Source organism: Engystomops pustulosus, chromosome 3, assembly GCF_040894005.1.
Source record: "Engystomops pustulosus chromosome 3, aEngPut4.maternal, whole genome shotgun sequence".
Classification (NCBI taxonomy): domain Eukaryota; kingdom Metazoa; phylum Chordata; class Amphibia; order Anura; family Leptodactylidae; genus Engystomops; species Engystomops pustulosus.
Genome location: NC_092413.1, coordinates 199,600,530 through 199,617,952, shown reverse-complemented (window position 1 = coordinate 199,617,952; position 17,423 = coordinate 199,600,530). Strand labels below are relative to the sequence as shown.

The window sequence follows — 17,423 nt, the reverse complement described above, 5'->3', positions numbered from 1 at the left end:
TTTCCAGACTGGGGGCAATTTTTTTTCTACTGAGGATAAGTCAAGATGATGCAATCAGTAGGCTTCTGAGGCCCAGCATCTACACCAATCACCAGATTCATGATGCCTCGGGAGCTGGAGCCAGAAGGACAGCTCCGTTCTCTGTGTAGGGCCCCATTCAAGTGAGTAGAGCCGATCTGCAGTTACCCGGCCTGGCCATTGCACAAAGAACAAAACTGTTCCTCTGGACTCTGGTGTCAGATGTAACATGGAGAATAATAGAATCAGCTGATCGGTGGGGATTGCCCGATCTGATCATGTATAATAAGATAGGCCAGTGGTGGCGAACCTATTGCACGGGTGCCAGAGGTGGCACTCGGAGCCATTTCTGTGGGCACTCAGACCATTGCCCTAAAATTTCCTGCAGTCCCAGTAAACTTAAAAGATGCTGCTCTCAGCGCTATTTTAAAGCGAAACTTCATTGGCTGTTTGGAATTGCAGGAACAGTGAGAGGGTGCTGACAGAAGTGCATTATCTTTGGAGGTCCTCCTGCTGGACCCACCATTCTTCTTCTACTGAGAGACCCTGTAGAGAAGCTACAATGATGTCTGAATTTGCCCTCCTTCTTTCAAATGTATTGGTTGCCTCAGGTGGCCGATACGAATGAAAGATTTGGAATAACAGGTAGCAATAAGTTACTGCTTCAAATGCCATTTTGGCACGTCACGGTAAATAAGTAGATTTTGGTTGTAGTTTGGGCACTCGGTCTCCAAAAGGTTCGCCATCACTGAGATAGGCCATAATCATAAAAACTTTAGGCCCCAGAAGTCTTTGACTAGACAACCCTCAATGTTTAAAGAGGCCAATTTGTTTTTGGGGTTGGTTGGAAGGAAGGGCAAGATAGACTTATCATCCTCAGCTGGCCTAAATTACTGAAATATCTTTGTCTTTCAATATACACCCAAAGAAAAAAGCAGCACATAAATGTGAATTCATGGGGAAGATAATTTTATAACTTTTTCGACAACCTCTGACTAATAGGAAAACAGAGATTTTTTAAGTCTAAAATTATTTCTAATTCAATGTGTGAAATTCAATCTCTTTTCCATCCAAATCCATAAAATTGCATATAATGAAAAGTTGCTGCCCGAATACAGATTCTGGGTGGCCTTCTAGTGGGAATCCATCCAAAGATTAAGCAGATTCCCAACATGTATGTGATCTGCCAGTTCTGAAACGATTCCGAGAAATTTCCACCAAAGCAACATCAATTTCATAAGAACTTTTTTGGTGCCTTAATTTTTGTGGATTTTAGGCCTTTGATCATACTGCAATATGGTTCATCCTTTGACGTCCTACATATTTACATTGCTACTTTCTGCTCTCAGTTAACCCCTTTAAGAAGGATCATCGTTTACTTCTGAATTTCAGAAGATGACAGAATGATAAGTGTGGGATGGGGTAAAGTTGGAAGAATGAGACAAAAAACAGAAATTCCTTAAAAGTCAGACTCGTGCAATGTACAGCTGTGGAATAATCTGGTTAAAGGGGCAAACCCACCGACCCAAACATTTACCACCTTTTTACAGGGTTGAATGTTATAGGCGAGTGTCATCTTCAGTGATCTCTATTCGTTGGTTTCTAGATTTGATATGAATCTGCCATTACGGACACCAAATCAAATCTGAAGCTTTTCTGCTTCACTTCCGACGTGGCCAACTAATAATGTCATTCATCTCCGAGCTTAAGAGGGAAATAATGGGTGAGGGGAAATTAAAAATTTGTAAAACAAAAATTTTCAAAACAAGATTTTTTTATAAAAAAAATCTGCTTTAAATCATTGAAAGACATTATACCAACTTCAATAACAACTGAAGCAACATTGGTTTGAACCGAATAATTAAAAAAAAGTGGATGAATCATCTACAAACCAGATCTTAGATGATTTGCTCATCTCTGTACTCAGACTTTAAAGCGAGAGGTAGCATGCACGTCAAAACCATCACTCTCCTACAGGGTGATGCACAATGACCCCTAATTTGTTATCTAGGGCAAGTCTGGTGGGCCCCCTAATTCACAGTTCTGCAGTTAGTCTACCATAGCTGTATACTGTATAGGTGTCTGGTGTAGGACAATATAAAATACATACCATTCAGAATTCAATTTATTTTAACAATTTGTCTGGAAGAATTGGCTACATTCCACCACACGATCAGTGCTCCCGATCAGATTTTGGGCAAATCCAGACATCCAAGCCTTCGATCGTACGTTTATCTTGGGTACTTTTTAGGCCTCTTGTACACGACCATATGTAGAGGTTGTAAGCGAGCCGCACATACTGTGGCTAACTCAAGGCTCCATAATCTTCTATTCGGCACGTTCATACAACGTCCTTACCGCACCAAGAATATCCCGGCTGACCACCTCTTTCAGTTAACTTGGGCAGGGTGAGCGCCCTTGTCAGCTGGGCTGAAAATATCGGCACATGGCCCCTTGTTTGTGGCCTACTGGACAAGTGTGACTAAGTCCTATGCAAATTAGCATTTGGATGCACTGTGGGTGTGGTCACCGTGTCTGGTGCACTCTTTTGAGCACTTCTCCATAGGGAGTGAAAGGTACAAAAGAGCGTACAGTATGCCCAAGGTGCACTGAAATTTGGATAAAAATATAAAATGAAGATTACTCAATGATGCAGGACACTTCAGTTAATAGGTGACAGAGTCCCTTTAAGACCACCATAAATGATACTGAGGATGAGCGGATCTACGCCCACATTTGCAGTTTTATGTTTTGCTTGTTTTTCCACAAATGATTGTTTGTTCTTTGTATCAATATAATCACATTGGTTACTTTTCCCCAATTAATATTTGCCTGAGTAAATACAGCATCTTTATGGCTGTTCTTTGCAAAGTAAACTGTGGCGGCTTTACAGGGATTACAGCTCTTCCTGCTTGAATAACAATATAGCGCTGAGCTCTGGAAGACATTGGCAAACATCAAGTCCAGGACAAAGCGCCTGCTCTGATTCATCCGTGAATTTATGAGGCAGCCATTTCTCCAGCTCGCTGCGCAGACACCGCTCCCCGCACGTTTTATTAGTATAACATTTACTTTTCACGGGTCAGGAGGTATAAAAGGAAATAAAACCACAAAAATCTATGGAAGAAGAAGAACATATTTGTCCATAAAACATAACTGTAAACTATTGGTCGGGAAATTTTCTCTTCTGCAAATAACAATTTTCTCAGTACATGGCTGCTATTTATTTAGTAACCAGAGATGATTGATACACTCTACTACACAATATAATAAACATATTATTGTATTATATAACAATATGAAGAAAACCTCCGCCAATGAAAATACTGTATTTACCGTATTTTTCGGACTATTTTTCGCTTCTTACTATAGGACACACCTCAGATTTAGGGTTCCAAAAAAAGAAAAATATATTTTACACCAATTAAAATATCCCTGTTGGTCGCACTAAAGCACAGCACACACAGCTCTGCTTCATCCATACATTTACACACACAGCTCTGCTTCATCCATACATTTACACACACTCTTGGAACTACTCTACACATGAATACATACACAAATAAGGAACACCCTGGGAACTACTCTACACACACAGAACCCCTTCCCCCCTTCCCCTCTTCTTCTTACCCTGTCCCAGCGCAGCATGTACCCATTTTCGGCATTATGTGGTGATGTAAGAAGCATGTGATCAGTCACATGATTCTGACATCACCACAGGTTCTGTAGGACACCCGGGAGAGGGGAGAACAGTGCGGAGGTTCTCCTCTTTGGGAGATCGAATGAACCGCTATGCCAGGGCATCATCCGATCTCCATTACAGCGGTCAGGAGGGTCTGGCAGTGCTGGATCCTCCTGACGTTTCGGTCTATAAGACGCAGGCACTTTTTAGCAAGATTTTTTCTTATAGTCCAAAAAATATGTTACTTATTTTTCAATTTGCTTAAGAATTGTTATTTTAAGGGGGAAAACAAGAGAGAAGGCATATATTCTTAAATATTTCATATTTTTCTTCTTAAAATACTTTGCCAGATCCCTAAAATGCGTCTTGAGCTGCCTCCAGGTAGATTGTCAGTTCACTGTTTGCAGGTGACACGGTTGCGTTTCCAGCCTCGGAGGATTAATCATGTCTCAATGTTTGGTGCCTATGACAACCTGTTAAATATGTTTTATCGCCACCTCAGCCGGGACCCATGAGAGAGTCTCTATGACAATCTGCAAATTACCAGGAACAAAGCAACAAAACATCTCTGATTACTCCTTCGTAATATAACCAGGGATTTCTGCTCCAGCTTATAGACAATAAATAGATCCCAACATGACTTGGGACCAAGACATGTGTTATGTAAGTAAACAGACATAAAATTATTCTTCTTGATGAAGATCTTCACAAACCCCAGGACAAAAGACACCTAAGATACAGAGCGTCTTCTAGCCTATGCCACCAATCTCTTCATATGTCAGGCTTCTTGCTGTCTTCTCTCCTTGAAGAAAGATGGAGCCCTGCACATAGAGTTAGAATGGGGTTTTTGGCTTGCCGGATAAAATTGTTCTGGTTGCCTCACAGTTGGGTTTTCTCCTTTGGGGTCTATTATTGGGTTAGAACCTTGGCCCACTGGAGGATTCTCTGATACTCTGGTGGGCCAGTCCAACATTGCCTGCACAAATAAAACTGCCCATAGTGAAGGGAAATTTTACTGTCCTTCAATGGTTGCCAAAGGGGCTACCTATTAAGCGTTGGTGGTTCAGACACAGAGGGGACATTTACATACCCGGTCCAGTCGCGATCCCGCGCCGCGTTGTCCAACGAGAATTCATGACTGCCGGTCGCGTGCGCCAAAAACCTGGGGCAATTCAGCGCAAAATGGAAATATTCGGGAAACCTGAAGAATATATCAGAATTAGATCTGATGGTAGATTCCTCCTGTCTGCCTCTACATTAAACTGTAATGTAATGATCATGGAACCTAACCCAACTTGTTAAAACAAGTTTTAGTAAAATGTAAATTACTTCCAGAGGCTATTGGGGCATTGAGGAGCCTTAGCTCTCAGAGCCCGGCCAGGCTAGTACACGCCCCAGTAGCCTCTGCAGTTAATTTACATATTACTAAAATAAAGTTTTTTTTTTTTTTAACAAGTTAGGTTAGGTTGCAGGATTATTAAACTACAGATTAGGGCAGAGGCAGGCTGGAGGGATCTACCATCAGATCTACTTCTGATAGTAGATCCCTCATGGTAGGTTTCTTTAAGCAGCTCTCCTCAACCGACAACATGCTCCGAACCGATGAGGGGCAACAAACTTAAAACAGCAGATAGGGTCTCCAGATAGGAGTGTCTTTATTTAAAGACAATCTAATGGGTCATGTATTGACTTGCAGGGTTGCTTTTATAGTTGGCATTCCAAAGTTTCTTTGGCTAGTGGCGAAGATTAGATTTATTTTTTTACTTTTCCCACATAGAATTGCCTCCATGATGCCCTTTAATAGCTGGCAGGGGCGGATTATCACTGCCATGGGCCCTGGGCTCTATGAATATTGTCGCCCCTACAAGTTTGGAATCACTTCCTACATATGGAACTAGAATCAGCTTCTTGGGGAATGGGGGATGAATCCCTTCTGCTGCTTTCAATACCTGGTTTCAGGACCTTTGAAGGACCTTCAAAAGTCCTGAAATAGTTCTTGAACAGATATATGAGGATTTCATGGATGAAGGTCCTTCTCAGTGTAAAATTTAGTGGGTGGTTTGGGTAGCCATGGGTCCCCTAGAAGGCTTGGCTACCGCCCAAACCACCTATATTATAATCCATTACTGGCTGAACCTCTGACCAGGAGATCTACAATTTTGTCTGATTTTCAAACTTTCAATGTGTTAGAATGTGCAGTAATAACACGCCGATGAAGATTTTATCAATGTGCCCACCATGCCATAATCTATTAGCAGATTAATCTTGTGATGTGCGGAGCATTAGATATAGAAAGTCACGCTGGAGAAAATGTTATTAGCACTAAATTAATACATTCATTTTGTCGTACACTGTGCTCAAAGCAAAAATTGTTCTGGATTACTCAATATGACACACTGCATTAGCGGTAGGATATTCTGGGAGGGTAAAAAAGAGGCTTGTAATTGCTAGGTTAGAGACTAAAGCGGCAATAGCCTTAATGCATGCAGATATAGAAAAAGTTAATTTTGCTGCTAACTAGTTTGTACAAAGGCATAAAAATATTGTAAAAAACTCACTGGAGGTTGAGGACACTTACTGCCATGGAAATCTCTGAGGCTGCCATGTCTGTAACACTGCACTAAAGCTTCTGGGCCCCAATGAAAAAACTTTTACAGTCCCTTCTACTATAATGTATTGTTTATAATACCAAATGGGCCCCAAAAAACTCCTTGACCTAGGAACAAAAGAACCCTCATAACCCATCAAGTTACACCCCTGTATATATCTATATCCATATTTATATCAATAAAGTCATTTGAACTTGTGGAGATCAGCAGGCCGACCAACTCATGCATGCGTCTATGGGTGTGCATGTTGAATTTCAGTGCCTGAACTTTTTGCTCTCAAGGGTTGTACGCAGCCGCCTGAGGTCCTTGGCTAAAAACATTCGGGCAGATTTACTAACGCATTGCAAAATGTTGAGGCCATTTTTTTCAAACTAATCTGCCAAGATTACATCACTTAAAGAAAACCTGCCGTCACGGATCTACCTATTAAGGTAGAGCCGGTGGCCGGTTCCTCTAATCCATAGTAGGATAGCCCTTTTTAGGGCTATCCTCCAAATCTTTGCTGCGCGCTGAAGCAGGCAGGTGGATCGCAAGTGGCTACTGGGGCGTCGTGTAGCCTCTGCTCCGGCTACTCCACACCCCATTAGCCTCTTTAGTAAATTAGCATATTAGGGCCATATTAGAGGAACCTGCCACCCGATCTAGGTAGACCAGTGGGGGTAGGTTTCCTTTAATGTGAAATGCAGTATTTTGCACCGAAGTTCCAGGAACATATTTTTATATCTTGTAAAAGGAGACAAGAACCTCCTTTCCATGTACCTGGAGTAATTGTGAGGCCAGATCAGGAAGTAACAATGGAAGGTGAAGAAGGTGCAGCCATAATTGGGTCATGGTGCCCAAGTTTGGCTACTGGTTCTAAAGTCACAAGAGATGCCAGTAGAGCTGTACATGATGACTGAGAATGGGGTAATTGGTTTTTGGTAGTTTTTGTATCAGGATCTTTTGCTTGCAGGTCCACAAGGAAACTGTGTGGAATGTTATTTCTCTTAAGCGTGAAGACACGATCACATACAGAAATGCGCTTGGATCCGGACACCCGCCGCACACAAGTTGTGCCGCCAAAACATCAATGATTCATCCAGTTTATCATTTCACTGTTGGCCCGATACTTTATTCTCTGGCTTGTTTCTTATAGAGCCGCCATCATGAGGTTTATTCCATTTGCAGTAAATACAAACTTCATACAGTATATGTGATCTTATCATCAGCCTGAAATATAACCAGCGTCAGGTCCAGATGGAGAATATTTGAGGACTAACTACCTGCTATTTACAGAGACTGCATCTCAGGGATAAATGGATTACAGGTTTCCATTCTTTCTCCTCTATTCTGGAATAGATTGTAAGCTCTTGCGAATGACACCCTCACTCCTATTGCTTGAGTTTATAAGTAGTTTTAATTGTAACCCCCGAAATGTAAAATGCTACACCATAAAGACTATTATTATCTTCAACCCTCTTTAAGGGTTTCTTATAGGGATATTTAAAGAGAATCTGAGCACAATTCAGACCATACAAAGCTGCTGACAATGTAAGGCATTAATCCTGTGTAATCATTCCTTTGTGTGTGTGCGCACATGTTGTTAGTAGCAGCAGGATTGTGAACACAATGCATTTAGGCTTCTGTTGAAATACTACAGCAGTTACTCAGAGGGGAGGGGCTGTACAGCAGAACATTAAGAAGATCTCACACTGTGCTTCAGAGTGCTCCCAGTCCAGCTACAATCCTAGAATGTAACAGCCTTTTTCACAGTACGACTGTTACAAACAACACACCCAAGGGTATGGTTACACAGATCTATAGTTTTGACAGACTCGCTTTAACCTTTGCATGGTTTTCCCTTCTCAATTTTGTCAAACTGAAGGCAAAGTAGGGGAGAGCGGAGAACCCCTGCCCTACCTGCCTCAAGGTGAAAATGAGGATGGCCTAATAAACAGTCACAAAAACACACTGTCATAGCCAACTTGTGGAAGATATTGTAGTTTGTGGCTATGACCATTTCAACTTCCCGTCAAATAAGAAGGGGAATCAAATCTTCTGGAATAGAGAAAATCACTAAACTCTGTATTCCTGCACCACAGCCCTGGACAATATAATTCTAGTAAAGAGGTGAAGCACAAGGAGAGTCTTACATATAGACGATAAAGAGAGTAAACAAGAATTACTCATTTTTGATGAACAACTGGCCAGGTTCAATAATACCAGCTTAACAACTAAACACTTCATTCCCATCTCAAAACATATTGTCATCTAGCTCTTTCAATAAAATGCACTAAGACACCTTTTTGCGTTGTGATCGTCCGATTACACCAAAGCAGCATAACTCTGAACAAAAAGCCTTTCCAGACCTCATACTATTGATTCATCTGACCTAGTTTAGGACACCCGGAAGCGTATGGCAGTAGCCAAGGAACCAGTATACATGACAAATACTAGTATGTATACTTGTTGTGTCTCAGCTCTCCGACTCAGGGGTGTAACTACAGTGGTATCAGCCATAGCAGCTGCTAAGGGGCCCATAGTGTCAGGGGGGCCCCATCATCTGACCTGATACACTACAGAGTTCAATACATATTATGCTGTACAATGTACAGCATATGTATATGTCATGTATATGATGTATATATGCTGCGTATGTGTGTGTATCTGTGATGTGTATATACTGTATATGGTGGCGCATGAGTGTATAATTGTGTGTAACTAACTTGCATATGTGACTGTACAAATATGTATATTATTAAGCTTGAAAGCTGCTATGGGACCCTGCCCCTCCTAGTTACCCCACTGCTCCGACCATTTGGTAGATGTTCCTTTTGGAAGAAGGGGGAACAGTCAAATTCCCGCATCTACACATGCGCCCATCCATGGAGTTCCTTGGGTCCATCAAATCCAGGTAAAATTATTCTGGGTTACTACTTTCCATCAATCCATTGAAAATACATCCTAGCAGCCTCCAAATTAGGCTGTCTTATATTGTTTTTCTGAGATCCAGTTTTGGGTTAGAGCCTTGGCCCATTTATAGATCCTATGATTCTCTGGTGGGCCAGTCACATCCACACAGCCTCATGAAATTGTCACAATAAAGAGAGGCCATAATATTGTTATCATGCACTGAGCACATAAACACATAAGACATCGCAAACAAATCATTATAAAACATACGTCACTATGGTGCATCTTGTATAAATATAGCCATAGAATGAGGCTTCACCTCGTCATGAAAATTGTGACTAATCCTACGTACGCAAGAACATCTACATCATGTCTCACCGGGGAAAATCCCTGGACAGTCTTTTAGTGAGTAGAAGACATCTGCATCTACACATTAGAATAAGTTATCTACTATCATTTATAGATACGATTTATATGCTGTACAGGCAGGGCCGGTTCTAGACAAAGTGGGGCCCTGGGCAAAACTAAAAGTGGGGCCCCAAAATAAAACTATTTTATGACCAGTCACAGTCAGTAAGAGTCTCCCTTTAGTATGGTAAAACAAACTGTAATATGGGAGAATTTTATAGGAGATAGATAGATGATAGGGAGATTTATGGGCAGCATGGTGGCTCCGTGATTAGCACTACAGCCTTGCAGCGCTGGTCAACATCTGCAAAGATTTTGTATGTTCTCTCTGTGTCTGCGTGGGTTTCCTCCGGGTCCTCCGGTTTCCTCCCACACTCCAAAAAATTACTGGTAGGTTGATTAGACTGTGAGGCCCATTGGGGAGGGGGACCGATATTTTCTGAAAGCAGACACTTGCCCCATTTTCAAAATTGCATCAAAGATTTTATAGACATAGGCGCCTTCATGCAATTTTGATTCAAATTGAAACATTTTATTAAAATTACTTAAAATTTGACTTTGATGGCAAAAAATTTGATCCAAACAGAAAATGTTTACCTTCACATCTCCTAAATGTAATACATGGACATTTTTAGAGTTCACAAATGTGCCCTACTGATATGTTCACATGAATAAATCCACATAATATCACTAAAACTGTAATAACTAGATATCTGCTTTTCAGCTAGACATTTTTAGACAGTCACAACCTGCAAAATATATCAATAAAACAGAATAAAAAGTAACGGCGCCATAAAACCTATAGAATTTTGAAAGCAGACAACCAGGAGATGCATTTGGCAATTAACATTCAAAATTTCCTCTAAAATATGTACAAATCCAGATACTTATATAAAGAAAATCTACATTCCTAAAACAGTAAGATGTGAGGAGAGCATACATACCCCACATGTGTATATTCACCAAAATATGCAGCAAAGGGAACTGCAGAAAATTCACACAGATGTATCATTGTCTGTTCCTTAGACAATGGTCACCCAAATAAATAATTATATATCCATAAACCCCTCTAATGAGATAATAAAAGTCACTTTTAGATGTCGCCATTGTATTATCACAATAACAGAACCCTCCGCGCTTCATAAGAATGAAAGTGAGAATGTCATAACATAGGTGTAAATAATGGAGGATGATGGGAAATAAAAACTTTATACCAGGACATGTGTGTGTTTTTGGTGTTACATATAACTTTATGGACATGTTCTGGTCGCGGTGTAGTCACATTAGGCAAAGAGGATTGAATGTTCATCGTATCAGTCAATTTTCCCAACAAAAAATAACTATCACAAAATAAAAGGGAATAAGAGAGAAAGGGCCACATTTATCACTTTTGTGCGTCTAGGTGTAGTAGTTGCGCCTAAATTCTGGTGCACTGTTTTCCAGAATTATCACAAGCTTTTACAGAATTAGCACAACCATCTGTGATAAGTTAATTTCCTGCCTCTTAGGCCCCTTCCACACTAGCGAGTGTGATGCGATGAACTCGCATCACACTCGCAACGCAAGCTGCCGGGAACGTACGGCCCGAACGCTGCACCGCGGGAGTGAACTGACATGCTGAGTTCACTCCCGCGGTGCAGCGTTCGGGCCGTGCGTTCCCGGCAGCTTGCGTTGCGAGTGTGATGCGAGTTCATCGCATCACACTCGCTAGTGTGGAAGGGGCCTTATTAATCACTTTACTTTAACACAGTTTAGGCGCAATTTTGGCGCAGTTAAGGCGTAATGTTAGATTCAGGCACTTACATGTCATCCTGCTACAAGCTCCTCTCTGCTTCTCCCACAGCCCAGAATGAAGATAACACTCACAGCAGCACCCAGGTGTGTGACACCCAGCACCCAGTGACCTCCTCAGCAGGGGCTTCTCCTGGAGGGGATCCCCCACTGCTGGTCTCCTACTGCACCCCTGTAATTCTGCACAGTATCCCCCTCAGAAACACTGGTGATACTGTGCAGAATGACATGGGGGACACTTGTCAGTACTATGTGCAACATTCTGTAACGTTCTCTTCTCTCTTGCTTTGAGCTCAGGATCCTGCAGAATGTTTTGTAAATAGAAGGTGATGAAGTGTAAATAGAGTCTGCAGCTCCTGTCTGCAGAGTATCTAATGACTGTATTATCTGTACTAGTGTCTGCAGAGTATCTCATGTCTGTATGATCTGTTCTAGTGTCTGGATGAGCTTTGCTGCTAGAAATGAGCTCTTCTGCAAAGGGGCTCAGTGCTTTCTTCTCAGTTAACGCCAGCTCCGGGCTGGAGTGTTTTTGCGCCCGTTTTTGCGCCTAAATGAAAAGTCGCAAATGATGAATATCATTAGGCGCATCAAAACATCTGGATTGCTAGGAAATCTGGATTGCTAGGATTGAGGGAAAGCTGGTTATTTTTTGCTGCGCAGCTAGCATTTAGTCGCAAAAATGGCACAAAAAATGGTGCGCCTGAATGAAAAGGCGCAAAAACAACAGAAAAAAACGATTGATAAATGTGTCCCAAAGTGTGTTCTAAGATTTGCATAGAGAAGGGTTAAAAACATGAATATTAGTTGATATTATCCCTTCTCAAAATGTAGTAACATATAAAGTGAATATTTCCATTATCAGTGAGGTGCAGCAGCTTCTGTGTGCAGCTAATTCTCCCTGCAGCCTGATGGCTAAGAATCTGGAGATGGGGGAGACACTTCAGGGGGCTGTATCTCTGGTTCTGTGACTCATAGAACCTCACTTCTTTTTTCCTATGAAAGAAGAGAGTCTCCTATTTTATACGAATCTAAATTTGTGTTTCTAAAATGCAGAAAAACGGAGATATTAACTGTTAAACTGCCGTCGGAAGTGATATTTATATATAAAAATGGCACCTGATATTCTCACTTTAAACCTGAATATCTCTGGATCCATAGCACCTAGAAACACAATTCAAGATTCATTTGAAAGAAGAGATTCTCCCCTTTCTCCCTGGGGGGGGGGGGCCCTGGGCAATTGCCACCTTTGCCTACCCATAGCGCCGGCCCTGTGTACAGGTGGTACCCCACTTAAAGGGGTTGTCCGAGTTCTGAAAAAAAAAACTAAGGGAAGCCGGGAGGGCGATGCTTAAAAAAATAAAGTCCTACTTACCTTCCGGTGCCCTCCGGTATCCTCTGGACTCAGCTTCCGGCCGGACCCGACAACCTTCCGGCCCGCATTCACAATGCAGTGAATAGGGACGGATAGGCGTGCCTGGCCACGGCCGGCCGGAAGCTGAATCCGGATACCGAAGGGTAAGTAGGACTTTAATTTTTTAAGCAGCGCCCTCCCTTAGATTTTTTTCAGAACTCGGACAACCCCTTTAAGAACACCTGACTCCTAGTTACAAACGGACCTCTGGTAATTAGTAATTTACTGTACTTTAGCCTGAGGCTACAATAAACTTTACAAGAAGCTTTATTGTTAATCCTGGTTCTTATGACACATTTTTAAAATCCAATTGTCACAGAGACCAAAAAAAAAAAAATTATACAATTATAATATACAGTTCAGACTTGCATAGAATTTCAACTTAAGAACAAACCTATGGAACCTATCTTGTACGTAACCCGGGGACTGCCTGTACTTACCAGAAAGGAGACTTCTGCATCAAATCCTAAACTGGGTCAAAGTGCAGCTACTGGTGCGAGATCCTGCAACAGATGAAACAAAACAAATTCTTTACATAAAGTAGAGAAGTAGTAGCAAAAGGTGTTACAACATTAAACACCATAAAGGGCAAAATGTAAGCTCTATACATCCCATTGTCACTATACTGGAAGAGGATTACATGTTCAAGATACACAAAGACTTGGAACACAGTCATCTAAGCCATTGTAGAACACGAATATCAGATATTATCCCCCTTATGACAAAATGTAACACTGCAAAAATGTTTTAATCGGGTCATTACAATTATTGCATTACCACAGTATATGTTTTGTAATGTTTTATCGACTTCCATGGGGACACTATATTCTGATGGCCCATTTTTCAGGGCTTGTGTTTTGCAGAGTGAGCTGTAGTTTTTATTGCTACCATTTTGTGCTATAGCTTTCTTTTCTAAATTTTTATGTTCTATTATTTTATCATCCAAGTACCTTTTTGGCGTCAGCCTAATAGATATCTATACAAGCATGATAAACCAGGGACACTTACTCGTAAGATTAATGCCATCACAAATTCCTTGCAAAAACAAACTTTTACTTTATATATTTCATAAAAAAAAATATGCACATTTTCCAGCCTCTCCAGAGCTTTAAAAAAAAAAAAACAGTCCCATAAATCATTTTATGGATAGCTCTAGCTTTACGAGCTTATGGAGGCGGCTGCGGGACGTCATGGATGTCCCCTGTTTACCTACACAAGCCATAAATAGATAAAAGCGTATCCTGCAGTGCGCAGCAGAGGAGGTGCCCAACCGGGAGCGGCCAGAAATGTAAGAATTATATATAGATGTTTGACGATGTTGGAATATTATTAGATTTGATAAATTAAAGGGGTTGTGCCAAGTTTTTTTTGTCATTACCTATTCACAGGATTCCCAAAATCTGATGAGTGGGGGTCTCGCCGTTAACTGATGGAGTGACAGATTAGTCTTGTTACTCTAATCATTTCTATGACATTGTTGGAAATTGCAACAGCGCTCAGACAACTTTGAGCAACCCCTTAGACAATGAATGAAGTTACAGGATGCTTGCTTTCAAAGGTTTACCAATGGATTGACAGCAATTGTCAGAAATAAGTTAAAAATAGATTTCTGGCTCATCTACTAAAACAGGAAGAGGAGGAGTGTTTTTTCTTAAAAAATGTGAAAATTGCTATGGATTAGACGTCGGTGATTCCACTAACGGTCATAATGTGAAAAGGTGTCCATGGTACACTATTGGAACACATATTGTACTGCTGATGGAAACATTGACTGTGACAGTCTTTGGGCTTGTTCACAAAGCGGATTTTCGGGCTTAATGACACTGATATTGACTGAGATTATTCTGCATCCCGAGTGGAAGTCAACTGGATTCCACCCTGAATATAGAGCATTGTGCTTTATTTCCCCATAACTGGACAGTGCTGGACAATTGACAAATCCATGGAGTAATTCCTCCATAAGGGACCACCAAGGCTTTTGCCAGACAATTGTCTGTCCGCAGAAAAAAGAAGTGAGGTATATTTTCTTTGGAATACAGTCAGATGGCATTCAGAATATAAGGCATATCGGTCAAAATCAGAGTCAGAAAACCTGTTGGAATATTTTCCCAATGTGAATGAGCCTAAAGACTGTCACAGCTGTTGTTTCCATCATGGGCTGGGGACACACATTGCATTATTACTATGAATTAACTATATTAGAATCTGGATAATAAAAGCACGACACTGGATTTTGACTTGAATTTCAGAGTGTGAGCTATATTTTACCATTGAAATGTGAGGGGGTTTGTGCCTCAGACCTTCCAGTTACTAACATACAGACAGGTCTGAATATAGTAATGGCTGCCGTCACTATCCCTGGGTGACAAGAATACTTTATATGCAACCAAGATCTACCCTCTCCTCAAGATATTTAAGAAAAAAAAAGGAGGATTGTGCTTATGTACAGGCGGTCCCCTAATTAAGAACACACTACTTACAGACGTCCCCTAGTTACAAACGGCTCTTTGTATGTTGGTAATTTACTGTACTTTCGCCTAAGGCTACAATAATCAGCTGTAACAGTTATCAGAGGCGTCTGTAATGAAGCTTTATTGCTACTCCTGGTTCTTATGACAACCCAATAGTTTTAAAATCCAATTGTCACAGAGACCAAAAAAAATTGTCAGGATCTACAATGATAAAATATACAGTTTTGACTTGCATACAAATTCAACTTAAGAACAAGCCTACAGGACCTATGCTGTACGTAGCCCGGGGACTGCCTGTATTTACTACATAGATGTGCCAACCAGATGCCTTTATATTTTTGTATATTGTTACTGTCCCCCAAACCCAAAAGAGTATGACCAACTTTGAGTTAAACACAATCTTGGAAACAATTGATATTTGGAAAAATTGACTCTCAAAACATGAAAGCCTCCCAGGTAATGCTACAATTGAGATTTATTCTAATGAAGGCCACATCTAATGGCCGCCCCTTCTCATACATCCAGGCTGCAGCTTCACATCAATTATTAACTCCACTTCAAACACGGCAAACAATCCGGCTACTTAATTACAGCCAGTCCTTCACATTATTTATACAAGGGGAAAAGAGGGCGAGTGCCTCCGCCATTAATCCCACGGCAGCAGCGGAATAAGAGGATAGTTATACTATAGATGGGAAGCTCAAAGGCTTCAAGGTTCAGTCTATGGCTTTATTGATGTTGATGTTGTCTATTAGATTAAGGCTCACTGGGGCGGTTTTATCAAACCTGCCTAAAACCAAGAGACCATCAAGAGAGAATGCTGTGCCAGATTGATCAATGCGTCCGATCCTTGATGACAAATCTGGATAAATGCTATAAAAATGCAAAAAAAAAGTTTTACATTCTTGCAGAATTTTTGGTGACCGCCCCCTTTTATGCGAAGCACGCTCACAAAGGGCACACCCCTATATACCTGTGTCCCGCTCTCCTCTTTCCCACACTCCTCCATCTTCCTCCCCACTTACTGTCATGTGTATTGAGCAGGCAGGGGAGAGAGGGGGAGGGTGGACTAGAGGAGACTGAGACTAGTGATGGGAATTATGGCTCTTCTGGCTCCCTATTAAATATATAATAGGGATCTGCAGGCCTATCAGTCACCCTTACACCACTCCCCTTTTAACCTGATTGTATTGGGTTAAAGGGGGCATCGTGACCAGGTTAGCGGTGGGGTTAAGTGAACCGTTGGCTCACTAAGGTGAGTCGGCTCCCGTCGTTTGCGTACGACACATCACTGAAGTAGACACAGGCGCACACACAGGCTGCTACAGCTGCCCTGGGACTCACCACACACTGCTGGCAGGTAGCGAGGTAATGTGAAATAAAGTTTTATAAAGTACGCCACTGATTGCTCGGGAGTGGTGGGGACTATAGACAATTATTGAAGCATTGAAATATAGGGGTTTCCTTGTCCCCTCTAACAGACTTGCCCGTTCCCCTATATTACTGCAGATTTGCAGTTCACTTTATGAAAGCAGCTGACAGATTAGTAAAGCAGCGACCAGAAAGTGAAAGGTTCATCTGTCCCTTCCCCTACCCCCCCCCCCTTTAACTATTACAGCCTGCGCTAAAGTTATGTGTAATGCTTTAAATAGAGTAAATCTTGTTAACTCCGTGCTGTAAGAGAAAAGATGCCCAACGCTTCCCTAATGCAGATTACCTATAAATAGCAGCACCTGAGACAAGCCGCGGGACAAAAATGTCTACTAATCCCGGGTTATTAAAGGATCATCACTGCTCCAGCGTGTAATCATTCAGCCTCCTCTACATGGAAAATACATGGGGCTTCTACCAAAACCAGTAGTTGTGATTTAGCGATAGGCGAAAATCCCAGACTAGCGTTGTCTATGGCGGCAAGAAGCTCATCAATAGGTTAATAGGAGGGTTAGCTTGCTCAGGCCTGAGACATGATGCAATAATACATTTCCATATCAGTGACTGCTATAGAGCATGACATGGCTGGAAGGGGTTAAATGGTGTTGAATTACAGGCAGTCCCCAGGTTACGTACAAGATAGTTTCCATAGGTATGTTCTTAAGTTAAATTTGTATGTAAGTCGAAACTGTGTATTTTATAATTGTAAA

General features: G+C 41.5%; 1 protein-coding gene across 3 annotated transcripts in view; it reads right to left on the bottom strand.

The window, feature by feature from the left end:
• Window positions 1-17,423, bottom strand: part of HPCAL1 (hippocalcin like 1) — a 97,002-nt gene that overhangs the window by 49,783 nt on the left and 29,796 nt on the right. For 2 of the 3 annotated variants that reach the window (XM_072143576.1, XM_072143574.1), the window contains exon 2: window positions 13,252-13,314. The exons of the other annotated variant lie outside the window; for it this stretch is intronic. The gene's annotated coding sequence lies outside the window, so the exon portion shown is untranslated. The remainder of the gene's footprint in view (window positions 1-13,251; window positions 13,315-17,423) is intronic. 3 annotated transcript variants of the gene reach the window in all.